We start from the raw sequence: 12,388 nt of genomic DNA on the forward strand, positions 1-12,388 counted from the left end.
AATCTTTGAAAATATTTTAGAATTTAATTAGATTTCTTTTTTTAGAAATAATTGTAGATTAATTAGAATTACAAGGTGATTTAGAATTGTTTTAGAATTTTTTAATGATTTTAGAATTTAATCTTTGAAAATATTTTAGAATTTAATTAGATTTCTTTTTTTAGAAACAATTGTAGATTAATTAGAATTATAAGGTGATTTAGAATTGTTTTATAATTTTAATGTAATTTAGAATGATTTTAGAATTTAATCTTTATTAGTATTTTAAAATTAATATTTTGGATAATAGTTTAGAATTGAGATTTTCGATTGTTTAATATTGTTTTGAGTTTTAATTTAATGATACTTTTGTTAATTGTTTAAACTTTAGTTATTTGTTTTAGATTTAACATTTTATTGCAATTCTCTTGTTATTTCATGTTGATTTCAACTAACACCTAACATTTAACGATTAACTCTAATTTTTTAATTTCCGCAATTAACATCTAACTCTTTTAAATCCCGCTTCTAATATTTATTTATTTTGTGTATTTACTTTACTTCGTTTTATGCTATATCATTGTACATTCTTCATCTCATCTTAAAATGAACCTAAAAATGATAAAGACTTAAAAGATACAAAAAGATTATAATTCTCATGCCATCAATTCAAACCAATTTTTTAAAAATAAATAGAACTTCTCGATTCAAAGTCGAGCCCATTTTAAATGCCTTTGTATGTCGATCGCTTGAAAAAGCATCGCCATCAACCTCACATGGCTTACTCTTGGGCTTTCTTACAATGAGACCTATTCGGTTTTAATTAATCGATTATTCACCAAATAAATTCAATTCATTCACAAGAATGCAAATTTTAAAACCTCGATCCGACATCGAAAGTTAAATTAAAATACTTAATCACATCTAAACAACACTCCATTTGAAAATGAAAAGGGGGATGGTTTTGAGTTTTCAACTCCTCTCCTCGATTATTTGAATACGAGTTTTCTTACTCGGTTAGTCAAATGGTCGTCATTTATAATTCATTTAAGTACAAACAAATCAAATCCTTTTATAACAAGAAATCAAAAGGGAGATAACTTTGAGTCTTCAATTTTTCTCCTCGACTATTTGAATACAAGTTCTCTTACTTGGTTAGTCAAATAATTGTCGTTCCTCTACAAACTTCCAAATCCCGATTAAATCAAAACACTTTCATGACAATGAAATGAAAAAGGAGATGACTTTGAGTTTTCAACTTCTCTCCTCAATTGTTTGAATACGAGTTCTCTTACTCGGTCAGTCGAACAATTGTCATCTTTCCACCAACTTAAACCATAAGTTAAATCATTCTCAATCAAAACTATACGAAAAGGAAGATGGTCTTGAGTTTTCAATTCCTCTTCTCAAATGCTTGGATATGAGTAGTCTTACTCAGCCATTCAAGTACTTGCCGTTTATTCTAAAATACATCAACCATACACAAACCAATTTTCATAATCACTCAAATGAAACAAGAAAGTGGTCTAGAGTCTTCTACTCCCTTTCCCGATTATTAGGATACGAGTTGTCTTACTCGATTATCCGAGTATTCGTCATCCATTCAAAAACACTTTAATTATTATCAAATCCTTTCTATAATTAAGGATGAAAAAGAAAGCGGTCTAGAGTCTTCTATTCCCTTTCCCGACTGTTAGGATACGAGTTGTCTTACTCGACTATCCGAGTAATCGTCATCCAACCAAAACTCTTTTCAGAAAGAACAATGTTAATCCTTTCTAATGCGCACAACAAACCAATGCTTAAGCCTCCGCCGAGAGTAGAAAAGCCACCGTTTAGCCTTTAGGATGTGATCTAAACAGTTGTTCATTAAAAAACACCAACCAACCGTAGTTCCCCGAACTACGAATGCTCTGATTTCCTTATTATACCATAAGGATACGTAGGCAGGAGATTGCTGTATCTTCGCGAGCACACTAATAAAAAACCCTCCCCTTTCCCTTTCTGAGGTTCTCATCCACTTCTATTTTTAATATTTTATAACCCAAATATAACAAACAAACATAAATTAACACTCGAAACGCAAATTAGAACTAAAAGGTTCCCGTTGAGTACAACGGACGTAAGGGGTGCTAATACCTTCCCCTTACGTAATCCACTCCCGATCCCAAATATGGTTGCGATGACCATTATTCCATCTTTCAAAGGTTTTATCGATATTTTCCTATTCCTTCATTGGGATAAATAAAGTTCGGTGGCGACTCTGTTCGAACATTAATTTTTTCCGCGACCATCGCGAGGAATCGTATTTTTCTAGATGCGACAGATGGCGACTCTACATCTAGGGTCCATAGTGATTTCAGGTCGAAGGGTGGTGTACACCATTATCACCATGAGAATAACTTATGACACTTTGCATAACATTCTATATAGTATTCTCATAGCGGGTCAATCCAGTATACATATTACTCTTAATATTCATACCTATGTTTAAGACTTGATAACTCCTTATCCATGATCCATGAGATATGATCATCAGTCTATATACATAATAGTCTTAATGCTTTAATGTTATCCCACTTCACAATGAAGCTCGACTATGGATACTGTAAGAATAGTGTCCTTATGTTTAATTTGATCTCATGATTAAGTCATACTTGATACATTAAACGGACTATCTATTCTAGAGACTTTATTAGACAAACATAATAAAGAAAAAGCCTTTTATTATTAATAAATAATTCGATACAAGTACCAAAAGTATTGGCCTCTAGGGCTTACACTAACACTTCAGGAGTCATATTTTTTAAAATCTTGAATTTATATGTTTGTTAGTCAGTTTTACATATTGTGGATGGTTCGATGTTGAAAAATCGAGTCGGTGTTCGTCCAGGGTTGGAATAAGTCAGTTGAGAAGGACCCATTTTAGTGATACACTTGTGATTTGTGACTCGAGAAGGTGATGTTGGACCTCAAAGATTATTTTTGTTTAAGTTTTTGCATTTCTATGTTTGTTATTTCATTTTAGACATTGTGGATAGTCCGATGTTGAAAATTTGAGTCGGTGTTAGTCTAGGGTTGGAAATAGTCAGTTTAAAAGGACTCTTTCTAGTGTGACTCTTGTAAATTATAATATGAGAATGTGATGGTGGACATCCGGGAGTCCGACTATTGAAAATTTTGAATTTCTAAGTTTGTTAGTTTATTGTACATGTTGTGGATAGTCCTATGTTGCAAATCTAGTCGGTGTTCGTTCAGAGTTGGAAAAAGTCAGTTGAGAAGGACCCTTTCTAGTGTGACATTTGAAAATTGGGGTCTGGAAAGGTCATTGTGGACCTCTGAGGGTCCCGTTGTTTAAAATTTTGAATTCCTATGTTTGTTAGTCAGTTTTACGCTTATGGACGGATCGATGTTGAAAATCGATTTGGTGTTCGTCCAGGGTTGAAAAGAGTCAGTTGAGTATGACCTTTTTTAGTGTTACACTTGTGATGTCTGATTTGGGAAGGTTATATTGGACCTCCGAGAGTCTAATTATTTAAAATTTGAATTGTTATGTTTGTTAGTCCATTTTACATGTTGTGGACAATTCGATGTAAAACATTTAAGTCAGTGTTCATCCTGGATTGGAAATAGTCAGTTTAGAAGGACCCATTCTAGTGCGACACTTGTGAATTATAATCTGAGAAGGTGATGATGGACCTCCGAGAGTCTGATTGTTTAAATTTTTTAATTTTTATGTTTGTTAGTCCATTTTGAACGTTTTGGCCGATTCAATGTTGAAAATTATAGTCAGTGTTCGTCTAGGGTTAGAAAGAGTCATTTGAGAAGGATCATTTCTAGTGACACTTGTGATGTGGGAAGATGATGTTGGATCTCTGGTAGTTCGATTATTTAAAATTTTGATTTTCTATATTTGTTAGTCCATTTTACACGTTGTGGACAATTCGATGTTGTAAATTTGAGTCGGTGTTTGTCGAGGGTTGAAAAGAGTTAGTTGAGAATGATATTTTCTAGTGTGACACTTTTGAATTGTGATTGTTTAAAATTTTGAATTTTTTGATGTTTGTTAATGCGTTTTACACGTTAGAAACTAGGGGTGGCAAACGGGCATGCCCGCCCCGTTTAGGCCCACCCGCAAAAGCCCACAAAAAAACGAGGCGGGGTGGGGCGGTCATAGTTGAGGATGCGGGCCTAAAACTTAGACCCGCCCCGCAAAAAAGTGAGGGCGGGGCAGGGAAAGCCCGCGGGCACTGCACTCTTTAAGCCTAAAAATGTAAAAATTTATGTACATACACGTGCCCGCAAAAGCCCGCGAAAAAAACGGGGCGGGGCGGGGCGGACACATTTGAGGGTGAGGGCCTAAATCCTTGGCCCGCCCCGCACAAAAGTGCAGGCAAAACGGGCATGCCCCGCGGGCCGAGCCCGTTTTGCCACCCCTATTAGAAACTCACTTTAATGGAAAGACGTAAGCAACAAGATCATTCATTGAATAATTTTATTCCTATTAGCGTGTAACTAAAATTTTAAAATATATTTTATTTTTAATTCAAGAAAACGTATCATTTTAGAGCATGTTAAAAAAAGTATATATAAAATCAGTATGCCTAGCTAACTAGTTTTTTGAAAGAAAATAGTTTATAAAAAAATAAAGAAATAATTGGTACATATGTTTTTTCTTGTATACTTGTATGCTTTTTTTATATACTCACGGCATTCAAAACACCACATCCAAACTTTTGTTCTAACAACCTACATATGCTTTTGCTTTTATCACATTTTGCAGAACAAAACTCATATCAACTCAGTATCATTTCAAAAGGGACTTGCAAACATGAATATGAGTGTAACAATTTAAGTCAGCCAAATCCATTAATGCATTATTAACAGTCATGTTCATACACTAACAACAGTTGTAGTTCATAACAGGGTTCATTTACTTGAATTCAAACAGGTCAATTAACAAACAATAAGCATACATGACATACAACCCTAAGTTCTACAAGTATAACAAGTAAACCACTGCAGTAGCATTTCCAGCCATAAATGCATATAGCAGGCCATTCAATGAATACATATAGTAGACAATTCAATAGGATTGCATTGCATCTAAATAAAAGTGTACAAGTTATTACATTCAAATTCAATCATCATCAGTCGTTACATCTTCAAGAGAAAGCAATCATTTTTGAAAATCAATAACATCATTACTAACATTTCACTAAAGTGGTTGCATCATTAAACTAATTGCATTGAACTACTAACAACATCGTAGCATCTAACTAATTCACAACAAATAACAACCTAACTAATTTTTAACTAACCTAAAACTAACTAGCCTAACCAACTATCATAACAACTAACCCTAACTAACATATTTTTGAACAACTAACTCTTATCAATTTTGATAGCTAACAGAGTTAACACAACCAACTGAATTGAAACATCAATAGCTTAATAGATTTAAGCTTTGTTAAGATTGAATTGCTATAAAACCCATCTTCAATAATCAGTTTCGGGGTTCAACAAATCAATCACCCAGTTTCCCTCAGAATTCCTTCACTCTCAGTCTCATCACTCTCTCATCCTCACTGCATTTCTCACTACTCTCTCATCACTCTCAATTACAACGTAACACATCACAATAAAGGGAAATTGAGAAAGAACAAGAAGGAGTATAAGGGCAAGAACACAAAAAATCATATAAGGATTGAAGGTTCGAAGCACTTACAGATTTGAAGAGTTTTTAAAGATTTCTAATTCGTTGCGCGTTCCACCTTCGAAGTCAGAAGCTTCGTCTGTAGAGGTAGGATTTATTTATATTTGACCTAATTCTTATTACCCTCACGTGATTTGGAGTCTGGGGAACCAAAGACCTATTGAATTAGGGTTTGATTCCTACACAGTGGAGTTTAATTTATGAACTTCCATTTAGGGTTCTTGTGGGTTTTAAGTTTGATTTGGGTTGTTGGTTAGGAATCATAAGGAATTGAGATTGGATTCAGAATGAGGACCTTGGGACGATTTGTTTGATGCCTAAGTTGAAGTGGTTGGCCCTCCTCCGCCTCCGGAGGCGATTTTTGGTGCGGAGGAGGCGCCCTTTAAAGGCCAAGGACTCAAGATTGAAGAGAGGTTGATATGAACGTGTTTGATTTGAGTGAAACATGAATTTCCATTCTCTTGTGGATTTGATGGTCCTAAAGGCCCTTGGCCCGTGTAATTAGATCCTTGTACCCTGTTTCTGACTATGCACCACCCCTAATACATGATTCATATCTAATGGGCCTCAGCATCCTTGGCCCATGATGTATTATTGCACGCACCGTTGTCCAAAGGGCCATACCCCACATTCTATTTGACTTGCAGCGATTAGGCCTATATTCTTGAGGGCCCAACTCCCCGTTTCCTATTGGCACCCTGACTTTGCCTCATGCACCCTTGGTTTCATTAGTTTTTATCTTTTTCTTTTGTTATTTTTTCCCATTAGTTTTAATTGTTTTAATACATTTTTTACCATAAGAAAATTAGGAATAAAAAACGGCATGGTGATTTATTTAATCCTTGATTCATGTTTAGAAGATAATAAAGATGCATGTTTAGCAATTAGAATATAATTAGATTTTAATTGATTTTAACTTTGAAAATACTTTGAAAAATAAAATGGTTGATTTTTGGAGCTTAATTTAATTTTAATTGAATTTTAGTCATTAACCCACTTCTTAATTAAAAAAATTCATGATCATGACATTTCTATTTAGATTCTTGTTCACTTTGATGCATGATCGTTAACCCATTTTCTTTTTTGTTTGCCTTGTCAGTCCCTGTGCTTAGGCAAACACCTCATTTCATCTCTTACTATTAATTTCATGAACTACGGAACTATGAAGATATGTAGGCATGAGGGCCCCAATCCTCAACGAACACACTAATTATTATCAATATTTTTATTCCTATTAATATGTAACTAAAAGTTTAAAAAATATTTTATTTTTAATCCAAGAACACATATTATTTTAGAGCATATTAAAAAAAAATATAATTAGTATGTCCAACTAACTAATTTTTTAAAAGAATTTTTTTTTATTAGAAAAAAACAAGGAAAGAATCGTACATATGTTTTTTCTTATATACTTGTATGCTTTTTGTATATACTCATATGATTTTTATTTTCCAAACGTAACACATGTCAATAAAATAAAAAATAATATTTCTTTTACATATGCAGTCTTTTAAAAATAGTATTACATTGTTTTTAAAGATAAGGTATGAAAGCTATTTTTTAATTATTAACTAGTATTTTATTTTTGGTTTAAAATATTTGTACATGAAAAATTAAAATAAAATAGTTTAATTATCTTTGTAGGCATAAATATCTAAAGAAAAAGAAGAAAAAAAAGTTATATGAGTCCAACCTGTAGTAGATATGTAGTTAAAAATAGTAATAAAAAATGTTAGTTATTAAAATAAAATTTCACATTTTAAAGGAACATGCATGCAAAAGTAACAGGTAATGTCTATTTGCTAAGCCTTTTGAAAAATATACTTACATAAGTCTGTGTGTGAATTGCGTTGTTTTGGTTTATTAAACAACAAGTTGATATGGCCGAGTTGGTCTAAGGCGCCAGATTAAGGTTCTGGTCCGAAAGGGCGTGGGTTCAAATCCCACTGTCAACAAATAATGTTTTAACTTTGTTTTGCTTCATTTGTCCCACAAAGCTTCCTTATTCTTTACCCTCCATAGGTGTCAAGCATGCGTTACTCATCTTATCATATTAATGATAGGGATAAATTATAATTATTAATATAGCTTTTTGCTAGAATGAAATGTAATGTTTTTTTCAATCAATGGTTTAAAGCGAACTATGAGATTAGTATTTATGAAATTATTTTTTATGTATAAATAATTTAAATTTAGATATTTTAAGATGTAAAACCGTTTATTAAATTATTGTAATTAATTTTTTTATAAAATTTCTTTTTCAATAGATAATAAGCGATCCTATTTATTTTTATTGAGACATTGTTGATATTATATAGGATTTTATTAATTTTAATTTTTTTATACTTTCAAGAATTGTTAATATTATTGTATAAATAATACATGCATTTATCATTTTTTATATGTATAATTTCTTTTAAGATGTTACGTTATGTAAATAAATTCAATCAATATTTAAGTTTTTATTGTGTTTTAATGAATGTTCAAAATTAAACCAATATTTTTTTATTTTTTTATTATCTAATGATCATATTTACTCAATGCTGAAAAAATATTTAAAAAGTGTCATTATATAATTTAAATTGTTTAAACATATTTTAAAATGGTGAAAGACTCATTGGGGGTGATAATTTACTGGAGAAAATATTGCAGAATATTCAAAGTGAGTTTTATCAACTAGTTAGAGATTACATGCCAACATCTTAGAATATATCTGAGAGTTCTGGAGATTTCTCATAAGAAATCACCCAATTAAATATTTTGGAGATTCTTAATAAAGAATTCACCCAAGATAAAAAAAAAATTGTGAGTTTTCTTATAAGAAGATCATCCATGCAAAAAGAACTTTAGAGATTCTTAACAAAAAATTCATCCAAGACAAAACTCGAGACTTTTCTAACATGAAAATCATCCATGGAAAAAAGAACTTTGGGTATTCTTAACAAAGAATTCATCTAATACAAAACTCGGGAGTTTTCTAACAAGAAAATCATCCATGCAAAAAAATACTTTGGAGATCCCTAACAAAGAATTCATCCAAGACAAAAATATTGGAGTTTCTTAACAAGAAGAATCATTCAATCTTCTAGGGAATTCCTATAAACAAAAGTCATACAAACAACTTTCTAAGAAACATCAGGACACAACAGAGCACAATCTCTGAATGTGCCAGACAAAATTGGACTTTACTTGTAGACATCAGTAATAAAAACTGGCCTCTAACGGATGATGCCAAAAATAAATTGGACTTGGAAAATGATATCAGTGACAACTGGACTTTAAACATGCCAATGACAACTGGACTTTGGACTTAATGTCAGTGACAACTTGACTTTGGGAGCCAATGATAATTGGATGTAGGAAATAAGTGTCGCTAACAACTGGACTTTAAAAATGATGCCAGTGACAACTGAACTTTATATACCAATGACAATTGGGTTTTGAGAATGATGACAATGACAATTGGACTTTGCAAATGATGTTGGTAACAATCGAACTTTGGATACCAGTGACAATTGGATTTTGAAATGGATGCCAATGAAAATTGGACTTTGGAATTAATGTCAGTGACATTTGGATTTTAAAGATGAAAATGACAATTGGACTTTGCAAATGATGCCGATAACAACCAGACATTGGATAACAATGACAATTGAATTTTGAAATGGATGCCAATGAAAATTGGACTTTAGAATTAATGCCAGTGATAATTGGATTTTAAAGATGCCAATGATAATTGGAATTTTGAAATAATGTCGGTGACAACCAGACTTTGGGTACCAATAACAATTGGATTTTGATAATGATGTCAGTGACAACTGGACTTTAAGTACAAATGACAATTGGATTTAGAGAATGGATGCTGGTAACAACCGGACTTTGGGTTTGATGTCAGTGATAACTCGACGTTGAGAGTGTCAATGACAATTGGACTCTTTTTGGCAATGAATGTCGGTAAAAAAACAGAGTTTGAAATGGTGTTAATAACAATTGGACTTTGAAAATGCCAATAATAATTAGACTTTTGCAAGTGATATCGATAACCACCGGACTTCGAGTACCAATGACAATTGAATTTTGAAAGGATTCCGGTAACAATCGAACTTTTGAAATTAATGCTAGTGACAAACGGACTTTAAAAGTACCCATGACAATTGGACTTTAAAAATGGATGCCAATAACAATTGAACTTTATAATTAATGTCAGTAACAACTTGACTTTAAAGATGTAAGTTACAATTGTACTTTTGAAAGGATGCCGGTAACAACCGGACTTTTGAAATTAATGTCAATTATATATATATATATATATATATATATATATATATATATATATATATATATATATATATATATATATATATATATATATATATATATATATATATATATTATATATATGAATTTATCATTCAACCATATTATACCATTAACTTAAAAATTAAAATTTGATGTGACACGATACATAATGGTGATTGATTTAGTTTAAAATAAATGATTTTACACTTGTCGTGCATATTCTATTTTCTCTTAAAGTAACAGATAGCTGAAAAATTACTTTTGAGTGGATACTAGAGAAGTCAACAATTTGAATTTGTAGTATATCGTATCTGATAAAATTAACAGCTAAATATAACTAAAATGATTGAAAAATAAAAACTTATAAATTACTTGAAATAATTTATAAAAACTATATTTTAACTTGTTAAAAAAACTATAAGCTCGTAAGAAATTAACGGCTACTGAACATAACCTTTTTAGTTATTGTTGTCAAAGTCGTTTTAAGACATAAAATCGTATAATTTTACTTATTTAGGTATGATCAACGTGTTAAAATGGTGGTAAATTTGTTTTTCTTACAAATTCAAGAAAAAAATAAATTTTACACTGAGTTAACTCCATGAAATCGAATAAAATTGTTTCATTTGCTTGTTTGTACAATTTTATTTTTAAATGGTTTTTTTTTGCCAGGATTCTTTTTTTTTTTCCATAATCAAAATAAATTTTTTCCTTTATGTTTTTTTATTTTATATTTTTAATGACTTAGAATCTTAGTATTTTGAAAGAAAAAAAAATATTTGTATGATTTTGTGGGATAATTTAAACTTGTTATTTTAAAAGATAAAATTATATATTTGTATGATTTTATGGGATAATTAATGTGTTTTAATACAAATTTATGCACATGAAATTTCTTGTATAATGGTTTGGTATATTTTGACTTTATAATTAAGTTAATATATATACTTTAATGATAATTTGATAGTATTATATATATATATATATATATATATATATATATATATATATATATATATATATATATAAGATTGTTTTAATTTAAAATAAACTCATACGAATTTACGAGCCAATTTTATGTGTCAATTTTATTTAGGCAAAACGAGTTGTTAAAACTCGTTTCTAGTAACCTTGTTTTTAGTTATATAGTTTTGTAAGTTATAAGTTGTCGGTTTGAGTATGTACGTGTTAAATAAAATTGATTTTGAATGAATTAATTTTATAAAATTTATTCAAACTTTAAATGAGTTGAAGATAAAGTTGTTGAATTTAAATTCCTTGTGTCAAAGTAGGTTGCTCGACAGAGGCAAGGAAAGGTCGAAGGATTTAAGGTAAAATGTCGAAGCATGTTGCTCAACCGAGATTTTTGACTTAGGCTTATTTTGTAATTTTAGTTGAATTATGTTGGTTGGAGTTTTGCTTAGGGAGCAAGCAAACTCAACCTATAAATAGGGAGTGATATCTATTATTGGTTGTAACACAACACATAAGTGCAGTTGAATATAAAATCTCAGTTTGAGAGTAGAGAGTAGCTCTGTAGAATCAAGTTATTCTTCTTCTTTCTTGCCAGACAAAATTTGACTTTACTTGTATACATCAGTAATAAAAACTGGCCTCTAATGGATGTTGCCAAAAATAAATTGGACTTGAAAAATGATATCAGTGACAACTGGACTTTAAACATGCCAATGACAACTGGACTTTGAACTTAATACTAGTGACAACTAGACTTTAGGAACCAGTGATAATTGGATGTATAAAACAGATGTCGATAACAATTGGACTTTAAAAATGATGCCGGTGACAACTGAACTTTATGTACCAATGATAATTGGGTTTTGAAAATGATGACAATGACAATTGGACTTTGCAAATGATGTTGGTAACAATCGAAATTTGGATACCAGTGACAATTGAATTTTGAAATGGATGCCAATGAAAATTGGACTTTGGAATTAATGTAAGGGACATTTGGATTTTAAAGATGAAAATGACAATTGGACTTTGTAAATGATATCGATAAAAACCAGACATTGGATAACAATGACAATTGAATTTTGAAATGGATGCCAATGAAAATTGGACTTTAGAATTAATGCAAGTGACAACTAGATTTTAAAGATGCCAATGATAATTGAACTTTTGAAATAATGTCGGTGACAACCAGACTTTGGGTACCAATAATAATTGGATTTTGATAATGATGTCAGTGACAACTGGACTTTAAGTACTAATGACAATTGAATTTAGAGAATGGATGTTGGTAACAATCGAACTTTGATTTTGATGTTAGTGATAACTGGACTTTAAGAGTGCTATTGACAATTGGACTCTTTTTGGAAATGAATGTCGGTAAAAAATGGACTTTGAAATGGTGTTAATAATAATTAGACT

General features: G+C 30.9%; 1 non-coding gene across 1 annotated transcript; it reads left to right on the forward strand.

Moving 5' to 3' along the window:
- The first annotated feature begins 7,569 nt into the window (after nt 1–7,569).
- Nucleotides 7,570–7,650, forward strand: TRNAL-AAG (transfer RNA leucine (anticodon AAG)). Its single transcript has one exon. It is a non-coding gene; the product is annotated as a tRNA-Leu (tRNA).
- Nucleotides 7,651–12,388: the final 4,738 nt, after the last annotated feature.

This window comes from Lathyrus oleraceus, chromosome 7 (genome assembly GCF_024323335.1).
Source record: "Lathyrus oleraceus cultivar Zhongwan6 chromosome 7, CAAS_Psat_ZW6_1.0, whole genome shotgun sequence".
Taxonomy (NCBI): Eukaryota; Viridiplantae; Streptophyta; class Magnoliopsida; order Fabales; family Fabaceae; genus Lathyrus; species Lathyrus oleraceus.